Source organism: Gopherus evgoodei, chromosome 15 (genome assembly GCF_007399415.2).
Source record: "Gopherus evgoodei ecotype Sinaloan lineage chromosome 15, rGopEvg1_v1.p, whole genome shotgun sequence".
Taxonomy (NCBI): Eukaryota; Metazoa; Chordata; order Testudines; family Testudinidae; genus Gopherus; species Gopherus evgoodei.
The window spans coordinates 20,339,435-20,348,746 of record NC_044336.1 but is presented as its reverse complement, the minus strand read 5'-3'; the positions used below and the strand labels follow the sequence as shown (position 1 = coordinate 20,348,746).

General features: G+C 48.9%; 1 non-coding gene across 1 annotated transcript; it reads right to left on the bottom strand.

Annotated features, from left to right (window-relative positions):
• Window positions 1-6,935: 6,935 nt before the first annotated feature.
• TRNAT-CGU lies at window positions 6,936-7,007 on the bottom strand. The gene has a single exon. It is a non-coding gene; the product is annotated as a tRNA-Thr (tRNA).
• Between the last annotated feature and the right edge of the window lie 2,305 nt (window positions 7,008-9,312).

Below are 9,312 nucleotides of genomic sequence, written 5' to 3'. Positions count from 1 at the left end.
GCAAAATCAGTGTTTAGTCCTGCTAGTGAAGGCAAGGGGCTGGACTCAATGACCTTTCAAGGTCCCTTCCAGCTCTATGAGATAGGTATATCTCCATTCATTATTAAGGTCAGGCACTCAGAAAAAGAAATACCCAAAATCATCAGACACTTTTGAAAATCTTGCCTACCCTTCCTGCTGACAGGATCAAAGCATGAGTCTCTTGATTACTTAAAGGGGAATTAAAAATTAGTTAATTCCTCAGATTTAGCGTGCAAAACAAAATTCAGACTTTAAAATCTAATAGATGAAAATTTCATTTTTTTTTAAATTCAATGAATTTTTGGGGTAGGGGAAAAGATGATGGGAGGGGCAAGGTGGGGGAGGACAGAGGAGCATGTGAATATATCCCAGCAGTGCTGTGAATTCAAAACACAAAAACAAAGTGCTAGTGCACCAGAATTAGAAAATGAAACTGACTAGAAACAAAAATGAAAGTGACCTATGCAGCATCATTCTTTAAGAGGAGTATAATGCAGTATAATGTAAAGAAGCAGCACCCATGATGAAAAGGAAGTGGGCTTGCCCAATCCTTCCAGCTATGTTTATCTGAAGTATTATTAGTAAAAGAAATTGCTTTTTTCTTTAAATGTGGAGCCCAGCCTCAGCTGGCGTAAGTCAAGTGAGCTACACTGATTTAAATGGAACTATATTAATTTACAGCAGTTGAGGACCTGGCCATGATTTTTTACTGCAGTTGTTACTCTAGACTTCTGTAACTTTGGAAATACGTGTTATACAATTCTGCTAATAGATCCACTATGCGTAATGTATCAGAGGGGTAGCCGTGTTAGTCTGGATCTGTAAAAGCAGCAAAGAGTCCTGTGGCACCTTACAGACTAACAACGTTTTGGAGCATGAACTTTCGTGGATGAATACCCATGCATCCGATGAAGTGGGTATTCACCCACGAAAGCTCACGCTCCAAAACGTCTGTTAGTCTATAAGGTGCCACAGGACTCTTTGCTGCTTATGTGTAATGGTGACACGGTATCCCAGATACCTGCTACTCCTGATGGAAAGATACGTTCAAATACCTTAAACTCACCTTTGCCCCCTCTTCCCCCTGCTGGGGCTGTCAGTGCTACATCTCCTTGCAGGCCCAGCACAGAATCTCACTCCATGAGTCCTGATTCCAAAACCCCTGTCTTAACCACTAGACAAAACTTCATTCCCCAATAACAAGCTTGAGCACAGCATCAATCAAATCCTTTCAGGGTGCAACAGATTTTCACTGACTGCTCAGTTGCAGAAACATGTTTAAAGCAGAGCCCCCCGGGATTAATCCATTGATAGGATTAAAATGATTTTGTTCAGAATTTGCTTGAGGTTTCATTTTGCCCAACGCGTGACACTGGGAGTTCTGGTTTTCGGTCTTCCTTGCTGTCCCTAGTCACCACACAGACCATGTCTGTGTCCATTCTACCACGCTGTAAACACACAGTACACCTCTACTCCCATGTAACGCTGTCCTTGGGAGCCAAGAAATCTTACTGCGTTATATCAAACTTGCTTTGATCTGCCGGGGCACGCAGCCCCGCCCCCCTGGAGCACTGCTTTACTGCGTTATACCCGAATTTGTGTTATATCGGGTCACGTTATATTAGGGTAAAGGTGTATTACCAGGCACGTTGTTCACCTATTGTTAGGTTTGCAACAGCGGCTGATAAGGAAGCTTCCCACATTCAGCCCACAGAAGGACTCCACAGAACACTGTTCTGTCCTGTGTAGTGGGTCTGGAAATCACTTGCTGGAGCTAGCAGGGAGGTGGGCGCTTTCATTCAGTCTGATAGTATCATGCAACACAGCAGAGCTCTTTCATTGCATCTGACCTCCCAACACGAGAGGTGCGGTACCAGGGCTCAGGCCTGGCACAGCTCCAATGCTAGGAAGAGTACAAGCATTTCCTTTTGCAGAGTCTGTCTGCTCAAAGGTCAGCAGGATGCATAACGAACACATCTACCCTTTTTATACCCTGACAGTCCTATCAGTAGCAAAATGCCAGGGACAAAGGCTCTCCACAGTCTGTCTTAACTGCCCAGTGGGGGGAGAAAAATCAGATTCACCATCAATCATTTCTGAGTGGTTTTCTTGGAGAGTAAAAGAGTGTAACACGCAGGGCCTGATCCTGTCCCCCCCTACTCATGCTGAGTGGCACTTTTCCAGGCACAGAGTCCTACTGTGTTCAATGTGGGTGAGTACGTAAGTACTAAGGATGTCAGAATTAGGCCTTTAACAAACATTTTTAAAAGTCTCTTGCATCGTAATTCAGTGTAGCTGCTCATTCGTTTGTCTTTCACCAATCCTGCTTAGGTTTCCTGACTTATTAAGAAATTGTATTATTTGTATTGTAATGGTGTCAAAGGGCCCCCTCGTGGACCAGCGCTCCACTGTGCTAGGTGAGGTACAAACACATAACTAAAAGATGGTCCCTGCACTAAAAGGCTTACAATTGCCAGGGTTCAGGTTTCATAGAAGAAGAGCTCTATGTAAAGAGTGGTGCTGGGAATGTACTTCGGCTCTGTAGGGAAAGCACTGGGATAAGAACCCTAGAGGATTGGCCTGGGGTCAATCACAGCAGGGGAGCGGGTACAAAGCGCATTGTACATTAGCATTGTAGTAGGGCTTAGAAGACACTAGATTGGTTGGAAGACACTAGATAAGCACAAATATCAGTAGTAGTAATACTACAGGGGCTAAAAACTTGCATTCCAGTTGGTGTCGTTTCCCATACATACCCTCAAGAAATATAGCATCCCTCGCTCCATTAACAGGGAACCCTTGTGACATAATCCTTGGAAGAAACGTACGTTTCATTAATCTCTTAATTAAATTTGTAGGTTTTAAATTTTATCTAGTCCCATGTGCAGGACTGCATTTCTCTCTACCCTTCCCATATTAGAAATGCATTGAATACAGCCCAAGGGTCCAATTGTACGGGTCTGCTTGCAGGATCAGAGCCCCAGATTTTCACCCTACAGGCGAGCTACAAAGAAAACAGCAAACTCCAGGGAGGATCTGGCCAGCTGAGTCTGAACAAACGCTGATGAAACTGGACCAGATTAATACAATAATCATAAACCCTGCATATGTGCTGAGTGTTTTCATCTTCCAAATGCCAGGCAAACATTCTGTTCCATTCTCCTGCCTATGCAGCTGTGAGTTAGAATGTATTATCCCCATTTTACAGCTGGTGAAACTAAGCAGCAAGTAATTGGCTTGTTAAGGCCACAGAGAAAGTCAGCCTCCGAGACAGAATTAGTACTGAAAATGCCTGGCTCTCAGTCTTATGGCTATGTCACACTTTTGTGCAAAAGCTGACTAATCCAATGTACAGGAATTGCATCCCCTGCCTTTTACATTGAGATTTAAATGACACTTTCTCTGGTTTGATAATATGGTGTCCTTCCGTAACACCTTTTATCCTAAGATTCTAAAGTGCTTCGAACACATGAATTCTTCCAACACATGTGTGAGGAAGATAAATGGCATAATCCCATTTAACCTGTGAGTAACTGTGAAGCACAAAACAATTAGGGACAGATTTTTCCAAGAGCTCAACTCTCCCCAAGGCACCAGAATAAGTGGCCTTCTCGTTACAAGACGTGACTCAAGTCTTCTGAAGTATCTAACCATTTGTGACTTTGTAATCAAGTAAGGCAGTGGCAGAATCCGGACCAGAGACTCCCAGGCCCAGATCCGCAAAGTTATTTAGGCTGCCTGATTTCCATGGATAGAAATGGAAGTTAGGAGCCTAAATACCTTTGAGTACTGAACCTCACTGCTCTACTCTAACCACTGGACAACAATGCCATAAAGCAATGACTCTCAACTTCATCCATCTCAGACCCCCCACCTTAGAATTCTGAGCTGCAAATATGTGTGTTACACAAATCTGGTATAACTGCCCTTGCATAAATGTAGATGCAAAGAGTCCAGGGGCCAAATTCAGCACTGGTGTAAGCAGGGGCAACTCCAACGAACTCTATGCTGCCCCAAATTTACACAATTTGGCCTCCCAATACCATTTACAGGTGTTATGTGTCGCAACAAACCAAAGCCCTTACACAAGGGTAAAAGCAAGAGGACTTCAGTGCTTCATGCTTACCAAGCAATCCTCCACCTTTCACGCAGCACCAAATGTTTCTTTTATTGAAATATTTACACTTACAATTATTAAGCAAAACACACTGCCTCCGGCCTCTTCTCAGATACAGTAGTAAGACAAAAATCATTGCAATAAGTGGCATAAAGGTTTCCTTTCCATACTCTGCCCATCACAACATACTGCTGTGTATTAGGGAGGGGCCTGAGCTGTAGTTTGGATGAGGAACTGAACTTCCAGTATTTGGGGTGTTTTAGATCCAGGGTTTAAATTCAGACCAATCTCTAGCATACATTAGGTGCTTTTGGGTTATAGTTATTCATTAGCCATAAGGAGTGTGCTATCAGGGTCTCTTATCTCTTTATTCAGCCTGGATTTGTGTCCACTGCTAACGGTGATGTGGGGCTCTGCAGTTGCCGCTCACCAGGCCTGGATGGCACAAAGGGATTGTTCCCGTTAACAGAAAGGAGTCACTGTTTCCCTGCAGCATCTTCAGTGGTAATCTGGGCTGAGAGCAAAGGAGCTGGAGAACTGGACCCCTAATGTCCTGAAGCTACAGTGAAAATCCCAGACGATCTATACATGCCCAGTGTTAAATAACCATGCTACGGTTGCACACTTTCTAATCGCACAAAACTAAACACCCTTGCCCCACCTCCTGCCCCACCACTTCCCTGAGGCCAGACCCCTACCCTACTCCTTCTTTGAGGCCCTGCTCCCGCTCACTCCTTCCCCCTCCCTCTGTCACTTGCTCTCCCCTGCCCTCACTCACTCCCTCATTTTCACTGGGTTGTAGCAGGGGGTTGGGGTGTGAGAGCTCCAGCTAGGGATGGGGCCAGAAATTAAGGGTTCAGGGTGTGGGAGGGGGCTCCAGGCTGGGGATTGGGGTGAGGAGGGGAGGTGAGGGCTCCGGCTGAGGGTGCGGGCTCTGAGGTGGGGCCAGTGATGAGGAATTTGGGGTGCAGCAGGGGGCTCTGGGCTGGGGCCAAGGGGTTCGGAGTACAGGGGGGTGGGCTGGGAGGGGTGCAGACTCCAGGAAGGAATTTGAGTGCGGGAGGGGGCTCAGGGCTGGGGTGGGTGGGTTGAGGTCAGCAGTGGGTTGGGGTGTGGGCTCTGGGAGGGAGTTTGGGTGTGGGAGGGGGCTCAGGGCTGAGGCAGGAGGTTGGGGTGTGGGACAGGTGAGGGTTCCAGCAGGGGGTGCAGGCTCTGGGGTGGGACTGGGGATGTGAGGTTTGGTGTGCAGGAGGGGGCTCTGGGCTGGGGCCGAAGGTGCGGAAGGGGGCTCCAGACTGAAGCAGGAGATTGGGGTGCAGGAGGAGGTGTGGGCGGCGCTTACCTCAGGCAGCTTCCAGAAGCAGCCAGCTTGTCCCTCAGCTTCTAGGCGGAGGCGCAGCCAGGCGGCTCTGCGTGCTGCCTCCACCCGCAGCTCCATGGCCAATGGGAGCTGCAAAGTCAGCACTTTGGGTGGAGGCAGTGCCTGGCACCCCCCGGCCATCCCTCCGCCTACAGGCCACAGGGACATGTTGCCATTTCTGGGGAGCGGTGTGGAGCCAGGTAGGGAGCCTGCCTGCCTTGCACCAACTGGACTTTTAACAGCCTGGTCAGCAGTGCTGACCAGAGCTGCCAGGATCCCTTTTCGACTGGGTGTTCCAGCTGAACACTGGACACCTGGAAACCCTACCACATGCATGTAACTACAATTCTGGTCAATTAGAAAGATTAGTAAGTAAGAAAATTGGAGTGGGCACAACAATTTGTTTTAAATACATACAGTTATTTGTTTAGTACTCAAGTGGTCTAAGGGCTTAAGCAATATCTTGAACTAGACCAGGGCAATGGGTTCTCCAATTTCAGTGCCAACCTGCTTCCCCCAAAGTGTGGTTGACAACCCTCCAGGATTGTCCTGGAGTCTCCAGGAATGATTAATTTTTAATTAAAGATAATATCATGCGATGAAAGCTCCAGGAATACATCCAACCCAAACTAACAACCCTACCCCCAAAACAAAGCAGAAAACTGGCCACCTGCAATTTCCACATGCAATGAAACTGGGACTGCCCAGCTGTAACCCGGAACAATGCATGACAAATCAATGAGCCTAGCTGCATTCCCAGTGCAAAGACAACTGTCATTCCACCCCCGTCACACACAAACCTGTGCAATGCAGGAAAACCGGCTCCCCAGCTGCAATCCCTCCCCCCGTTGCAATGCAGGAAAAGGGGGGCCAGTCCCCTTTTCTTTCTCGCGGTCTCTCTCAAGCGCACCACACGCAAGCAATGCAGGAAAACGGTTTGCCCCCCGCTGCATCCCTCCCCCTTTGCAACGCTGGAAAGCAGGCTCTTCTGCTGCAATTCTCCCCCCGCCCCTTTGTAATGCAATGCAGGAAAAGAGGCTGCCCGACTGCAGTCCTCCCGGTACAGTCTCGGCTCCGCTTTCATAGCCTAGGCTAGGGCCAGAGATCGCTGCTCGGAGGGGTCTACAGAGCGCATGCAATCCCACCCCCTTGCAGCGCTCCTCCAGCGGTAGGTGCACGCCCGGCCCCGCACTCTGCAGGGCCCGTGCGGAGCGGTGCACGCTCCTTTGTGCGACGCCGCCAGAAGAAACCGCTGCGTGCAGTAGCACCTCCCCGGGGAGGAGCAGGGGGAGGTTACGTGGTCCCCTCGTCTCTGCAGCTCGGGCCCCCCTTTGTGTCTCTCAATAAACGGAGCAGAGGCTGAAAAATAAAAAGAGGCTGTACAAGGCGGAGCCAGGCTCCCCTTCCCAAGCAGCCCGGGCGCTACATTTCCTTTTCAGGCACGGACGGGGTTCGAACCCGCGATCTTCGGTTTACGAGACCGACGCCTTACCACTTGGCCACCGCGCCTGACGGGCTAGCAGCAGGCGAAAGCAGCCAGTGGAAGGCAGCAGCCGGCGATCCCGGGCCTGCGTTCCAGCCGCGTGGCCCAACGTTCTATTTGCCCTGGTCGCGTTCCAGCCGCGTGGCCCAACGTTCTATTTGCCCTGGTCGCGTTCCAGCCGCGTGGCCCAACGGTCTATTTGCCCTGGTCGCGTTCCAGCCGCGTGGCCCAACGGTCTATCCGCCGCTGCCCGCGCGGAGCACGCGCACAGCTGCCAAACCCCCGGCAGCCCCAAAGCAGCCACGGATAAACTTTCCGGCGCTTATGCATGTAAAACAGCCTGTCGGAGGGGAGGGGTAGATTGTAATGCAATGCTGCACTCCTCCGCTCCTTCCATGCACTTCCCCCAAGACACCAGCAGGACTCATGGGTGCAGTGTGTGAGGGAGGTTGCAATACACCCCCCCTTTCTCTCCTACAACTTCTTCCCCTAGTGTAACTAAAGCAAAAGCCAGCAACCGCAAAGCCGCCACAGATGAACTTTCAGGTCTCCTGTGTGCAAACTGCACACGTCCTCCCGGCGTCCTAGGCCATCCCAGGCACCTCAAAACCCTTCCAATGGACCCCTCAAATCCTAGTAGCTATAAAGCTGCGAGAGCGTCCCCGCCTTCAATGCACCTCGGAATTCATCAAACCAATTCTTCCCTGCTGTGCTTCAATTGCTTCTCGCAGACAGCGAAAAAACGGGCCAGAAGTTGCAAAGCGACCATGGACAAACTTTCAGGTGATATGAAGTCCTCCCCTGTGTGTAAGGGGGCGAATGCACCCGTCCCTATCTCCAGTCTGCAGCCCTCGCCAATGAGAAAAGAGCACAGGCTGCAGCAAAATAGCCCCGTTTCCACGTTCATGGCAAGCTAGCACTCTGCTCCCTCCAAGACAAGCGGTTGCAACCATTATAAATTAGGCTGCACGCTTCCGAGGCATCCATCGCCCCCGTCCCCGAGAGGGGATTTCAAGGTAGCATGTTATATGGATGCAACCTTCCCACCCAGGATGTAAAACGTTCACTTTCTCCTCTCCCAAGTAAGGAGTTGCAAGCCAGGGACAACTTCCACGACTCATGTAATGCAGCATTGCACTTTAGGCCTCTTTCTAGAACGAGCTTTCACCCCTCAGATAAGTAACCGAGACAGGCCGCCCCCCCTCTAAACAAAATGAGGAAAGGGGGCCGACAGCCCCATCACAGCTTGCCTCCGAGGACATCAGCTGTCCTCAGAGCGGAACTATGTTTTATCCTTACCTAACCACCATTGCCCTTTGCAGGGGCTGCGTTTAAATCTGGAGTAACAAATGCCTTGATGAGGTCGGCTAGATTTGAACCTGCGACCTTGCGGTAGTACAACATTTCTTAACCCACAACCAACCCCCTAAGCCACAGAGCACTTTGTGCAAAGTGTTCACTCTGTTTCTATAGCGATGCACATGTTGGCATAGCAGTAGTAGCCACACACAAATCTGGCTCAAACGCCGGGCTGTTTCCCCAGCTACCAAGCTGGGACCTTTCACGAGTCTTAAACGCACGTACAGCAAAGTGTTCCATGTCGCACACTTCGCATTACTAGCGCTGGTCCAGTCTAAACGTGAAATGCCCCAAGAAAGTCCTTTGGGAGAACATCCTGCAGTCAAACATGTCGGCTCAGGACGTATTTCCTGACAGCCTGAACGTTCATGTTCGTAGTTTGATCATATTATTATTCATTATATAATAAAATACAATAAATGCATACCAACATTAATATTAACTACCACTTGAGGAATGTTTTCTCCTTTAGGTTTACAGCCACTAAATCTCCAGTCTTCTGGCCAACGTGGGGTCAGACCCCACAAAGCGACTCAGTTGCGATTTCACCCCATATCTTGTTTTTAGGGGAGAATTTGGACTCTGTAGTTTTGACACATAATGTAGCTTTGCACTGACATAACATTTTGGCTTCCAGTTTTTAAATTGACATACCTTATTGGCTTTTAGTGGCTGATGTCTTCCTCCTGAAAACAGTATAATTTGAGTGGTCTTCAAACCACAATTTGCAGACTTCAATAACTTGGACATAGGTTAGGGGTTTGTTATAGAAGGATGGGTAGGGTTCTGTGGCCTGCTTTGTGCTGGAGGTCAGACTAGATGATCACATTGGTCCCTTCTGACCTTAAAGTCTATGAGTCTATGAATACTTATATTATTGAATCTAGCTAGCTTTCTATAATGTATCTGTCAGTTTGCATCCATGTATCTGTTCGTTTTATTTGATTCATGGCATCCTAAAAAAAAGTACAT